General features: G+C 37.6%; 1 protein-coding gene and 1 long non-coding RNA gene across 12 annotated transcripts in view; one reads left to right on the top strand and one right to left on the bottom strand.

Moving 5' to 3' along the window:
- Nucleotides 1-14372, bottom strand: part of GPC6 (glypican 6) — a 715829-nt gene that overhangs the window by 245564 nt on the left and 455893 nt on the right. The window lies entirely within an intron of this gene.
- The window catches only part of LOC132323699 (uncharacterized), a 51151-nt gene continuing 42783 nt past the window's right edge, over nt 6005-14372 (top strand). For 8 of the 11 annotated variants that reach the window (XR_009485413.1, XR_009485412.1, XR_009485404.1 and 5 more), the window contains exon 1: nt 6005-7253. This is a non-coding gene — a long non-coding RNA (uncharacterized LOC132323699). Of the gene's footprint in view, nt 7254-7559; nt 7658-8660; nt 9309-14372 lie in introns of those variants that run through there. The other 3 variants (XR_009485408.1, XR_009485406.1, XR_009485403.1) reach the window with 3 other exon arrangements.

The following is a 14372-nucleotide window of genomic DNA, read 5'->3' as shown; positions in this document are numbered from 1 at the left end:
CAACAAAGTGGAAGCAATTTGAATTTCACTTTGCAAAATCAGTTTGCTGATACTGCACCAGAATTCAAAGTGTTAATTCAGGCACCTGAAACTGTCTAAATGCCAAATGAGAGAGATGGACATGTCCAGATTTGATATATCAGTCAGGCATTAGAACATCTAAATCAACTGAGAGAAAATCTCAAGAATCTTCTCCAGGCTAAGCACTATTTCAGAGTAGCAATTTGCTTGGCTCTATGTTTTAGGATTTAAAAGTATTTGAAAACATATCTTAGTTTTTATTGTTGTGTTAGTATGTTTAATTAGCCTAATGATAAAAGTCTAGCCTGGGAAGGAAGTCACCATGGCTCACAACTCTTTCTTGCACCACTCTAAGATGCACTACACTATTTTGGAAAAAAGCTTAAAAAAGGAATACCACTTAAAAAATACCTTTAGATAGAGAAATATCTTAAATATGGAATACTTACTTTCTACTGAATTTCAATTGGACTGAGACCTTACCAAGTTGCTGGGGAATGTTTGGAGATCTTACTCAAATTTGGGATTTTTTCCAGTAAACTACCTTTTCCATTGGGAAATGCTGAGTTATCAAAATTGAGATATCTTGCTTTATGTGAGTATAGTGGATCTGGCTGGGATTAAGCTAAAATTCTTGACAGTGGCCCATGCAGTGCTGTGTTCTGGATTTGAGTCTGAAACAGTGCTGATAACACACCAGTTTCAGCTATTGCTGAGCAGTGCCTACACAGCATTGAGACTTTTGTTTCACATGTTGCGTCACCATTAAGTAGCCCAGGTGCAGGCAGGAGTCTGGGAGAGGACACAGCCAGGACAGCTCAGGGATATTCAGAGACTGGCTGTGCCTCAGTTTGCCTGTGGCATGGGAATTGATTGCCTTTTCAATCTCTATGTTTGGTTGGGTATTTTTTTAATATTTCCATCACTTATTAAATTGTCTTTATCTTGACCCAAAAGCATTCTTGCTTTTACTCTTCAATCTGTTGTCCCCATTCTGATTGAGGACCAGTGGATGAGTGACTGAGTGGGTGGTGAGTTAACAACCAGGGTTAACCCACCACACTGATAAAATGGTTATAGCAAGGACATTTTGAGGGCAAAGATTAGGTTTTGTAGTAAAATAAAAGCAAGGGATTATTCCTTTTCCAGTCAGTTCTGACAATCTCTCTCTTGCTGGTGTTTTTTGTAGATAATATATTCAGCTAAACACTCATTAGTGCAGAGAAAACATAGGCTAAATTAATTCTAACTCTCAGAACCTAGAGAGTTATCTTGAATTGTGGAAGTAAAGGCTCAAATGCCTTTTCAATGAAAGGGTTCATTACTTATCCAAAATGGAATAGTTCCAATGGGAGAGGTTGCAATTTCCTTTCCTCCCTGGTTATGGATTTCATTGGAATGAAAAAGGCATAGGCTAAAGTACATGGATTACAAATAAGTCTTTCTCACTCATATAAATTCACTGGTCACTAATCTAGTGAGAGGATAAGACTGGAGAAAGTTTTTTACATCTTGAAACTTTGACTTGGCAGAAAGCTATTTGTTCTCCAGCTATACTCTGTTATCCTTCAGCAAAATATCCTCCAGTTCCTTTGTAGGGATATTGAAGCTTCATGGGATACTTTAGAATGAAAGGTATTATAAAACAAAATAATTACATAATTACCTGAACATAAAATACTCTTACTCAATTCTTATTCAATTGAATTTTGAAAAGTGCAAAGGACAAAAATGTGGATGTCCTTGGACCTGGATGGTCCTTGCATTGAAAATTTAATTTTCTTTGAAGGTCTTTCTTTTCCCTCAATGTCCATCTATTCAAAGGTAATTTAAGACATACCCTGCTGAAATGCAATGGTAAAAGTACTATCTCTAATGGTGCCTTTGAAAGTTATGAAATGCTGCATAGCCCTCAGCAGCCTTCAGTAAATCTATTTTACTGTTCCTTGTAAGATTTATCATGCTTCACTTTGTCTAAATAGGTATACGAAGAGCTGAAACACATATACACAAAAGTGCTCAAAATTTTTGCTCCTCCTGCTATCAAAATGTTCAATGATAATAATCCAGCAAAATACCTGGAGTTTGCTTGACATATACAAGTAAACAATTTAGACTAAAAATAAATCAACAAAAGCGAGACATTTTTCACTGGATCTCACAGAATCAAAACTTTTATATTGGGAATTAAAGCTCCACTAAGGAGACAAGCTTACACGTATGGGTAGTACAAAATATTTTTGCCTATGGTTAAATATAGGTAAGTCTTTTTAAGAAAGATTAATATTTTACAGAATCACAGAATATGCTGAGCTGGATGAGACCTAAAAGGATCATTGATTACTAAGTCTGTTTAATGCAATTTGTATAAATTAGAAGTAAAATGAATGTGTGTCTTTGGAGATTCATAGATACACTATTCCCACTCAGACAATAACCATGCTTTGGTGATACAATTGTTCAATCCTGAATGCCATCATTTTTAAGAGTAGAAAAGATCTGAGCTGATATTTAATGAAAAAAGCAACATGAGATGGGCAACAACTTAGAAGTAATCCGGATAATATTTTGATCTTCATAAAAAAGCAGCTGACAGTCAGCCCTTGGACAAGGATTAAATAGTCAGAGCTTTCTGAGTTTAATATTTATATAAAACATGCTGAGAATACCTAAGTTGTCTCTTGGGTTTGCATGCTATCTCAACCTTTGCTGCAAAAAAAAATATTCAGACTCAAAGTTTTATTTGATTATCTGGACTCCAGATTGGTCCATTTTGTTTTTTTCTCTTATCAGGAATTCTGTCTTGTCCAAAGAGAAAAGAGATTCCACAAATTATATAAGATGTTAGTATTGAAGTTATTAGCAATGCATAGAAATATTTTATCTTGATAAGGTATGTGTTGCACAATGCAAGTAAAATACTTTGGGGAGAACATTGAATTGTATTTAAATGGCCTGAGAACAAGGCTTGTAACAATGGGGAATTGTCATTACCAAAAACCTAATGTAGTGCTATAATTTCTTCATTAAAACATATGATTTATATTAAAATATCAACTAGTTTGAAATAAAACTACAGATATTGGGAAATAACTTTGGTACAGTTTAGATTTTATCATGTGTGAAAATTTATGATACTTTCCTTTAAGTTATTTTCTCATCACTTTTGCTGACCCATAACCACCTTTGCAGAGCTATTTACACAGAAAAGGTGAACTCTGCTCTTTTAGGCTGAAATCAAAGTACTGTAAAGTAACTAGCTGTGTTTCATGCTGTTGTCCCATCCCTTTAGCACAACCAGTATCCTACTGAAGAGGTTCTAAATGAGCCATTGGCTGGAAGAGGATGTCCAAGGGTCTGATGTGAAGGCAACTGAATGAAGCGACAGCTTTTGGGGCTCCTGATGAGTAAAGAGCATGTGTGCTATAGCACCAGCTTCAAGACCCAAGGCATGTTTTATTCATACACCTGGACAGAAATGCAAAACAGCATCTGCTGCCTTGTTTCTGTCCTTTCCCTCTTCCTTCTGGATGTGAGGAAACAATAAACCGCAGTTCCTGGGCTGACAGGGCAGAAATATGCTGGGCCTTTATTCAGTTTCTGCAAGGGAGAAAATGAAGGGAAAAGGTTTCTTTTTTCCCACATCTCTCTAATTGTGGATGAGGGAAAAGCAGAGTTAGGTCATGCATTGCAGAAGAGATGCTCCCCTGAATCTCTCTGTAAAGGGCTCTGTTGGACACAGCTGTGAGTTTGTGGATGTCTGTGATGAAGCACCACCAAGAGGTTTTTGCTACCCTCAGTGCTGATATGTACTTAGTAAAACTGCATGCACAGATAATGCCCTTGAATTGCTATTCAAGATGCCAATGTTAATACAAATCTGGAATGTTTCTAAAGGGTAATAAAAATGTAAAATGAAATAATTCAGCAGACTTCAGGTGACATCTCTGTCCTGTGCAATTTACCACAGGAAATAAATCACTGAGACAGAAAACATATGCAGTGGCAAAACATGGGCACTTGTCACATCAGTTCAGCATCAATCCATATCTGTCTAATTAATTCAGGCTTATATCCACTTTTCTTCACTGCAAAAATTCTTTCTGACGAAAAATTTTTATGGATTTTTCAGAGCCCATAAAAAGCCTTATGTTTTGAATAACAAAATTGGTTTATCTAGTAACATGAGAATACCTTATTGTTCCCTAAATATGCAAAAAATCTTAATGCTTTAGGCTACAAAGTTACCTATAGAAGTATACACTTGGCTTTTAAAGTACACCATGTTGTCTGGAGTATAGAGATACTACTGAGAGAGCACTGGAGGAGCATTCAAGTGAAAATTTGTTTCAGACTACTATTGACTGTGAACATTCTTAGGCAGTGCTTTCTCCCTGATGGCTTTTTCATGATTTCCCCACTGAATTTTTTTCTCAATACATTGGGATTAGTAAATAAGCCATTTCATTTTTATTTTCCCTTCCGTGAAATGCTTCCCAAGTAACTTGATTAATGTTCAAAACCAATATTTGAGCAGCCACATAATGTAATTAAAATTTCATAAAATAGCTATAATCATCCTAGCTTGGTAATAAGCAACTTTATTTATCACACAAATGATTTCTTTGGATTTTCAACAAGCACTTTATTTAGCTAACTAAATAATTTTTTTCTGCAGGAGGCTTGTGTTTTAAAACAGACAATTGAAGTCACAGCCAGAATGCCTTGCTGTACATACCCAATATTTAATCACAGAAGGTTTCAGCTGCGTGTGCACTGAAGTCAGCCTGATTCATCGAGGAAAGTTGCCTGACTGAGTTCCATTTAAAACCTGTCTGCCCAAACTGCTTTTTTTATCTTGAAGTGATACTAAGTGCACAATGATCCAGTAGAAAAGTAGAATATTATGTGAATAGGATTTTCTTTTTTTTGAGTATTGTGCAGCACTGTATGGGTATCTTTAACACCATATGGGCTTTTGCTGCCAATAACAGTGACTGTGATATCTGCTATGTGCTGGAGAACCTTAGAGCTGAAGAGAAAGGCATTTTAACTTTTTTTATTGCTCTTTACATAATCTCTATCTCCATACTGTCCCTACAGTCTAGTTTTATTTGACGCCGAACGATTTAAAGTGCAGTCCTACTTTAAAAGTGTTTTTGCAAAAAATGGTAGCATAAAGTTGTCTATTTGTTATACCCCAATAATTTCCAGATAAAATTTTCTTAGCTTGCTGACTAAAATGTCCTTTTTTTCTATGCATCTGTTCTGCAAACATTCCAGGAGTCTGGAAAGTAAACTGTGTTGTTTCATATATGCACAATACAATCTGAAAACCCTTCTGCTGGGCAAATGCTTCCTTCTGGTACAACTGGGAAAGACAAAGCATTGCTTTCAAATCCTGCCCTCATTTACCTCCCTCCGTGTAGCCTGGGGCCCACAGTGGGTCTGGAAAGGAACTTCTTAGTGCTTGCTTGAAGCTATAACAGAGAGGACGCTGCATATTTAACTGTTCATAGTTATGCTGATGACATAAACAGTAGAAAACTGTCTCACTTTTTTACTGCTGAACACATTCAGTTTTGTAAGGATGACAGGATTGGAAAGGAAAGATGATTTAAAAAATAGTCAATTTTCCAGAAGTATAACTAGAAAAAGCTGTTTGTAGAGTGAAATGGTCCCTATGCACTACCAGTTTTCAGGAAAGATGCAAAGTCAAATATTATTTCTCAGTTCAGTATTACCACCAGGAAGCTTTTCCTTTGTGAAAACACCAGTTGCAGCAGCTGATGATTTGTGACATTGTGCTGTAATCCAGGAGGAACTTGGAATATGACCAAAGGGCGTTGCTAATATTCTGCATGACTAATTATTGAACCTTCCTCTGGGTTCAAACTTCCCAGTGTTTGCACAGATGATGCCTTTGTTCATCCATCATTTAAAATGTCTTGTAGCTGGAAAGCTAACAACATTCATAAAAGACCATTCATAAAGCCTGCTGGTGGTGGGGGAGGTGGAGTGACAGTTTGCATTTTTCTGGTCTTTTAACTTCTTTGCTGCTGACCGTGATTACAAACTCTGTGTAGCTACAGCCACTGGGAAAGTCATATTTTTTAGTTAGAGAAGCTCAAATACTTTACATTAAGGCAACAGTCAACAGACAAACCTAGTTCTCCTAAAGAAAACCAGCCCCTGTCTAGCTGGAACTTGTTGGATCACACTGCTGCTTTCACCAGGTCTTTACAAATGGAAACTCGAAAGTTATGAAGTGGAGGAAGAAGGGAAACTTGTCCAAAATTTAACTTGACGTGGAGCTGGGATGCAGACTAGGTGTGCAGAGTTGGAAGCTGCTGGATTCTGTCCTCTAGCTTTATTTTCACTGATTACCATAGCATCAAGGAAAAAATTAAATTTGGAGGCACCTCTGGAAGGTAATCTGAAGAAAATGTCCTGCTCTACGTAGAAGGGAGAGGCTGAACAAGACTCTAACCATCACAAGATGTAAGTTCTGTGGAAGCTTGACTCCAGGACCAGTGTCCATTGATCTCAGTGGTTCCTTCTCATTCTGACCTCTGTGAATTTTCTGTATCTTTTTGAATTAAGAAACAAGAATTCCTAATATTTTCCAGGTCTTATGCAAAGCTCTTGGAGAAAGGAGACTAGATTTAAGGATTGGTCTTAAACCTCATGAAAGCATTCATAATGTCAACATTTGAAATAATCCCTGTACTTTGAATTACATCACTATGACAAAAGCATGATATCAAGAAAAGTATCTGAAATGTCAGTATTTATTTTCATGGACTTTGCTTTGTAGAGAATCTTGGACATCAAGCTCAAAGTTCCAAGAATATTCCCTTCAGAAAAAGAGGAGGTACTAAATTTCCTATCTTCTTTCACAGTGCCTTTCTTCTACACTCAATTTCCTTTCCTTTTTCAGCAGCATTCTGATTAGCATTTCTCTGTGGAAAATCAATACTTATTTCATAAGAATGAAACTGGCTTTGAATTTCAAATGGAAATTGAACCTTAGAAACCTTTGATTCCTCAAATATGAATTTGTTAAATGGACCCCAAAATGGACTCCCAAAATGCCTGTTCTTCCCCTGTTTAAAGAATTATGTGCACAAAAACATAGAAGGAGAACTGAAGAACTCCCACACTTGAAGAGTAGATTAGAATTATCCATGAGCAAGTTCTGGGAAAAGCCTAATGCTGTGTTAAAAAAAAAGGTAATTATTGAACCACATCCCTCCTGATGTTCTTTTCTGTTTCTTATTTGAATGACAAAAAAAATTGTATGCAGTGTGCGTGGTGCGTGTTAAATGCATATATGCATGCCTGCGTAAGTGCACAGGTGTCTGCACCCGTCACACGGGGAGTCTTTATGACTTCTGTCTTGAAATTCTGCTTCTGAAAAGAGAAAAGAATAGCGTGCTAAAAATAAAATACTGCTCAATGAAAGACAGATATTAGACACACGATTTGTTGGTATCTATGTAGCTATCTCAAAATGTTTGCTAATTTTGGAAATGCAGGTGCTGACTGTAGGAGCTGAATACATAATTTTCTCTGGCTGCAGGAAAATGGATTTTAGGCTTTAATTCTACCATCTGAAGATCAAACGCAATCAGTGGTACGCAGTCCTTGCTCCTGCATACTACTTATTGGTCAAATGTTATTTACAAGTCAAGGCAAAACCACCCAGCCCATATTTATTATGTTTTTAGTAACTGGATATTGTGAAGCGGAAATTACAGGAGTTGCTTCATTAAAAGAACAGAAACAACATCACCCCTCTTCATATTGATTATATGATTATGACGTGTTTCATTAAGCTTTTCCTTTCAATTTTTTTTCCTTGGGAATGTAAGTATGATCTCATCTGTTGGCATATTATCACAGAATCACAGAATCATTTTGGAAGGAAAATACATAAAATATTATCAAGTCCAAACCCTGAGTGAATGCCACCATATCAACTATACCAGTGCACTAAGTGCCACATCGACTCATTTCTTGAATACTTGCAGGGACAGTGACTCCACACTTCCTTGGATAGGACTTTCAAATGCTTAGGAGCAAATAATTTTAGCCTCTAGAGCTCCAGGAAAGCTGTTTTTCCTGCTGGAGAGGAAATCTGTATATCCCCAGATCCTCCTTACAGCCTGTCTTGTAGATGGGTGTTACATAAACATGTTAACCTCCAGTCAACAGGGGCCTCCCTGGTTAGTCAGGATTGCCACTAAATGATGAAAATTAGCCCAGCGAATCCTTCTGCCAGCTCTCTCAGTACACTTGGGCAGATCCCATCCAGCCCCTTAGACTTTTGTTAGTCTGAGCGGTGTAACAGGCTGCTGACCATTTCCCCTCGGATTAAGGGGGCATCATTCTGCTCCTCACCTCTGTCTCCCAGCTCAGGGGGCTGGGTACCCTGAGAACAACTGGTCTTACTATTAAAGACTGAGGCAAAGAAGGCATTAAGCACCCCAGCCTTTTCCTCATCCTCTACCACTATATTTCCCCTTCTCAGCTGGAAGACACAATCACCTTGTCCAACTCCCTGACCACCTCAGGCTGACTAAATGTTAAAGTGCATTACTAAGGGCCTTGACCAAATGTCTCTCAACCATTGACAGCTTTGGGGCATCGACCAGCTCTCTAGGAAGCCTCCCTGGTTCCAGGTTTGAGCACCCTCCTGGGACATGGAAAGTCCTGCCTGTGAGAAGGAATAACCTCACGTTACACTTCGGACTAAAAGGTGGAAAGCAGCTTTGCAAAGAAGGCCCTGTGGGACAAGCTGGATATGAAACAGTAATGTGCTGCCAGGGCAAAGATGGCCAGCAGACTTCTGGGCTTCATTAGGAAAGTCATTGCCAGCAAGACAAGGGACATGATCCTTCCCCTCTAATTCTACCCTACCTGTCGACCCCTAATTTGATGGAAAAAAAAAAAATAGTCAAGGGAAGTAAATATTGGCAACTACACTTTCCCTCTCAATTTTGACTGTAAATCAGTTTATTCTGTGCCTTCTTCTTATGTATTTTTCATATCTAACTGAAATGTTAGACATTTTTCTTATTTCTATCACATTTCCTAAACAGGCAGAATTGAAACTATAATTTTCAATGTATTATCTCCTTCACCTTCCTCACATATGTTTAAATGTCTACCAGTTCCTCAAACACTTCTTCGTCCTTTTGGTTCCTTTTGGATTAATCTGTTTTCTTCTGTGCTAAAATATGGGTGACAGTACCTAAGAAGTAAATAAAAAACCTGACAGAGAACCATGGAGTCATTCATCACTAGTGATACAATCATCAGTCTTTTGATAATCCTAATACAGAAATCTATGTCTTCACTTGTGCCCAAGTAACAAACACATACCTTGGTCTAAGCAATTTGACAGTTTCTGACCTGCAGATGTTAAAAACCACGTATGGACCAATAAATCTGGCTATTATAAAGAAAAAAAGCTGAAGTGAAGCTGGGATTTTATTACTTCACTGAATCAGATCATTAAAGTTGAGTTATAGCCCATAACAAACCAAAAGGATGAAATTATGAAATGCTGGTTCCTTGCCAAAAAAAATTAAAGCACGATGGGTTTATTTTTACCTCAGAAAGTCAATGCTCGTTCACTTAGCAGCTTTACCAGATGCAATGAAAATTTAAATGGAAAGCTCTAGGCAGTATTATTAAATGATTTCCTCACTTTTTGATAGAGAAACATGCAGAATACAGATATCTTAATACAGAATACGTATAGATAATGCACCCACATAACCTTGGTGGGATAGAAATGGGCTGCAGTGAGGAGAAACAGATAGCTGTCTGTTTCAAGAAACTTGGTTTCTGTCTGTTATTCTTTTGAAAGAAAATAGAGGAAACTGTGTATGTAAATCCCATCTATAGTTAGCTTCTGTTTTTTAAAACAGACTAAAATCTGTCACTTGTCCTTCATGTTTTCAGTGGGACTTCTCTAGTGAGACTTTAATTTCTAAATCCTGCCAAGTAGCACAGGATCTTCAAAGATATATGAGAAAATACACATGATCAGACGTGGCAAGGAATCATTATTCTTCTTGGTGTAGACTCTGTCTACAGTCTCCTGTTAGACAGAATTTTACTGCACTGGTGCATAGGAACCAGAAGAAGGGAGAGCAGATTGGAAACTACAGAAACTCGCCCTTGCACCACCTGTATCTAGTATCCCTCAAGCCTTAATTTGAAAAAGAAATTTCTCATATGTGGACTTCTGACCGCAGTGTTATCTAGCACAATATGACTTAGAAGTAGTAGAATAGACTTTCCAGACATGGCCAATAAAAGTGAACTTGGACCTAAAAATCCTCTTCACTGCAAAAGGAACTGATACACCAGTCAACCTGGTGTAAAGATCATATCATGCACAACATTTTCAATTCATGCTCAAAATCAGGAAGGAAGCTGCACCCCAACCTCAATCATAAGGTCCCAAGGTCTATGTCCATGCACTCAAGCTGGAAAGTGCAGGGATTTTCCATACTGATAAGAGAATATAAAAAATGAGCTATGAAATACTTGTACAGTTCATGGGAATGATTTACACTAGCAATACCTGTTTTGTTAGTGTTTTTGCTAAAATTACTTTATAATGTCCTATGGATTAATGAAACAAAAAATTTGAAAGAGGAGAGGAGAGGAGAGGAGAGGAGAGGAGAGGAGAGGAGAGGAGAGGAGAGGAGAGGAGAGGAGAGGAGAGGAGAGGAGAGGAGAGGAGAGGAGAGGAGAGGAGAGGAGAGGAGAGGAGAGGAGAGGAGAGGAGAGGAGAGGAGAGGAGAGGAGAGGAGAGGAGAGGAGAGGAGAGGAGAGGAGAGGAGAGGAGAGGAGAGGAGAGGAGAGGGAGAGGAAAAGGTTGTCCTATCTGTACAAGAATTTTTTTCTTTGCAGTTCATGTATGGATTGTAGTTAAGTCTTGTGCATGTCTCAATAGACACTGGACCAAGGTTCATTTTGAAAAATACTTGTATGTCAAAGATTCAAAGCAACTGCACAGAACACATGTACCTTACTCCTTAATGCATCAGGCAACAAAATTTAGAGGTAAAACAGTACCACTGAGAGGACTTCAAAATATTTTAGCATATCTCACATGCTTGTACAATGCAGAAATTCTATTCCCTTGTTCAAAACTGAAAGCTTCATTTCCACATATTCAGTCTTTTAAATTCTAAAAAAAGGAAAAAAATCCTCTACAAGAGAAATAAAAATAAATCTGTCAAAACAAGGGCAGAAAAAGCAAAGATTTTTTTGTCTACTTTAATTGACAAGTCTCTAACACAGACATTTTCTGCTTCATTTATCTGTGGCTGAGCTATAAAAAAGCATTTCAAAGTGTTTTCAGTGACCTGTAAGAATAGGATTGTAGAGTTTAATAGTCACAGCATTTCAGGACCACATAATACTCTGTCACCCAGCAGGGTAATGTCAGAAAGGGACAGTTGTCCTTATTCTTATGGAAGGTATAGCAACTGTGATAATTCCTCCTTAAAATGGTTTCAGTTCCCATGGCTGCTTGATCCCTGGGCAAGATAGCTGGCAGAAACATTACATTAGCCTCCTATATGCTTGCACTAAATTCCAAAAGTTACTTTTTCATTAGGGGATATGTTCGTGAATAATTTTCAATAGGTTCCTAATTTCTGTGCATGTTATTTGCTAAATAATACGAACTATCCAAGTATATTATGGAAAGAGTTTTGAAAATTCTAAATTTTGTGGCTCCTTCTGCATCTTAGCACAGTTTTTTAAAATTTCAAATTAATTGAAAAAATAAATACTTTGAATACCTTTTTGTTATAAAGAAAAGAAAAACTCTGAAAGGAATTCATAAGAAGAATCATTTAGAATTAAAACTGGGTGTTTTTTTCTTTTGGCTTGGTTGCTTAATTTTTTTTCCCTACATTATTTGGTCTATAAATATGAACAATATAAGCTTAAAACTACCCAACCCAGTCCATAAGGCAGAGAAATGTCCTTGAATATTTGGTGTTGCTAGCAGTAGTTAGCTATTATGGTAAAAATTGCAGAACTCAAGTATGGGAAGCTTAATTTAAAACATGTCTGTCTTTGGGAAGGAAAAGGACAGAGCACATCCATTGCTCAGAATTACTTTTTCACTGCTTTTGCTGGTTTGTGGTTTAACATTTCCATGCATCTTTAAAAACCACAGGCATAAGACTCAGGCAAACTAAACACACAGAACATACCAAAGTCAATGTTTTGTGATTTCCTGCTTGCTTTCAGGGTATTGGAATTAATTAAACCTGAAGCTTCTCTGGAATGATCATCCTACCCCAAAGTTAAGTACTCTATTTTTGTATTTGCTTGGAATAGTCCTCCCAACACATTTACTTGTTATGTTTGCAATGAGCTAACCTGTCAGTCAGAAGACAGGTCATACTCCTGGTCTTTCACAGGCCCAGAGCAGTAGGAAAACACAAAGTATATGGGAAGCCTCCTAAATTGTTTATGCATCAAAAGTGCAAAACTGCTATCCCTGCACTTCTTCACACTTCATTTGCTCTCCCCATTTCCACCTTACACCAGGACACTCCTGAAAATATTTCCCTGTTCCTGCAAAGCTGGTCAGCTGTGCAACAAGAGCAGAAAGGGAGAGACCTGGGCTCTCTGGTTTGTGAAGTAAAAGACGGCTAGGTATAGGAATGTGCCCTCTGTTGATGGAGTGACAAAACTACCCTTTGTCCCTTTAAAAAAGAAAGAAGCCCAGAAGTTTCTCTCCTCGATTAGGTGAAAAATGCATCTCACAGGCCTGTGGGACTTCACCTCAAACTTAAGGATAGCTAATTGGACAGAAGCCAAAAAGTCCCACCTGGGCAACTGACTAGAAAAAGAAGAGAACAAACGAACTAATCGCTTTTGTGAGGTGTTTTACCAGGAGCAAGAACCTCTTGCATCTGCCTTGGTTTTTCTCTGTTTGTTATTTTGCCTTTTATTAAACCTTTTTGTTTCCAACACTGCAACAGAAGCCATCCTGCTGATTTTATGCCTCCAAAGGTAGCTGAGCTATCTTGGGTGAGTAATAGACCTCCAAGAGCTTATGAGACCTGGCTGGAGGAGGCTACTATTACTGCAAGGGAGTGATGTTCCACAAGGCTTGTGGCTTCATCTATCTTCCCAGCTCATTGACAAGAAGTTTAGTCAGGACAAGTATCTTTTGCAGGCCAGCCTGCAGCTAGGAAACTAAGGGAATGGAGCTAGGGAAGTCAGGAGGGAAATAGTGGAATAGGGTGTCTGCAGGATTATAGCCTTTATCACACCCACTGTTCCTTTGCATTTTGGTGCTGGCTCATTGTGGACATTTAGGTGGTTGAGCAGCTGCAATTGCTATAAAGCAGTTGATATGTTAGAAAATGGTTATCTAGGTCATGCATTGGGCATACACTGCCAATAAGAACCTTTAATTTTGCACATGACTTTTAAACTCAATTTTCCTCCAAGAGAATGCAGCCACACATGTTGGGGTTTTTGCTGTTGCTTGTTTGGTTGGGTTTTTTTGTTTGCTTGTTTGCTGGTTTGTTTTCTTCTTTTCTGGGGGAAGTTGGTTCTAGTTTTTTTTTTTTTTTTAAAGAATCCTCAGATTTAAGAGAGAGGTGAGTGCAAAGAAATCTTTAGATAGACAAGCAAAATGTTTATAGCAGGGAATTTAACTAACCAAACAGTGCAGTAGAGAGAAGACAAGAGTTATTAAAATGACATCTTTTTCTAAAATACTAAATATGACATTGCAATATTCTGATTGTGGGATAAGAGTTTATGTAAACAAGCCTACAGAATAAATGTAGTATATACAAAAAAGAGGTAAATTAGTTTATAAAATTTAATTTAGACCATGACTAAATCAGTTACTTTTTTGCCTAGATTTGGAGAATTGCCTGCCTTCAGTCTGCATGTGCTAGAGCTATTGTTCATAGGCAGTTTATGAAATAAATGAATTAGCTTGTTTTGCCTTCTTCCAAGGCCCTCCGAATTCTGTTGTTTAACAACTTGACTAGAATTCAAAGTGGCTTTTCATGGGTATTAAAAATGTCTGGTGAAAAAAAAAATAGGAGGGCAAAGGAATTCTAACAAAAAGATAATACAGTGAGAAGATTTTGTCTGTAGAAATCTAGTTGTTTAAAATTAGGAAAAAAGAAAGAAAAATGGAAGTTGAATTATGCTTTTAAATCAGAGTTAGAGAAAAAGAGTTTGTCCATTCCAAGAAATGATCAAACTATGATCAGAGTATCTAACTCTCAAAGGTTTATGTGCCAAAGATTCACAGCTTCCTTACAAATTTTGGGAGTGAA

The sequence above is a fragment of the Haemorhous mexicanus genome, chromosome 2, assembly GCF_027477595.1.
Source record: "Haemorhous mexicanus isolate bHaeMex1 chromosome 2, bHaeMex1.pri, whole genome shotgun sequence".
Taxonomy (NCBI): domain Eukaryota; kingdom Metazoa; phylum Chordata; class Aves; order Passeriformes; family Fringillidae; genus Haemorhous; species Haemorhous mexicanus.
This window is presented reverse-complemented; position numbering and strand designations above follow the sequence as displayed.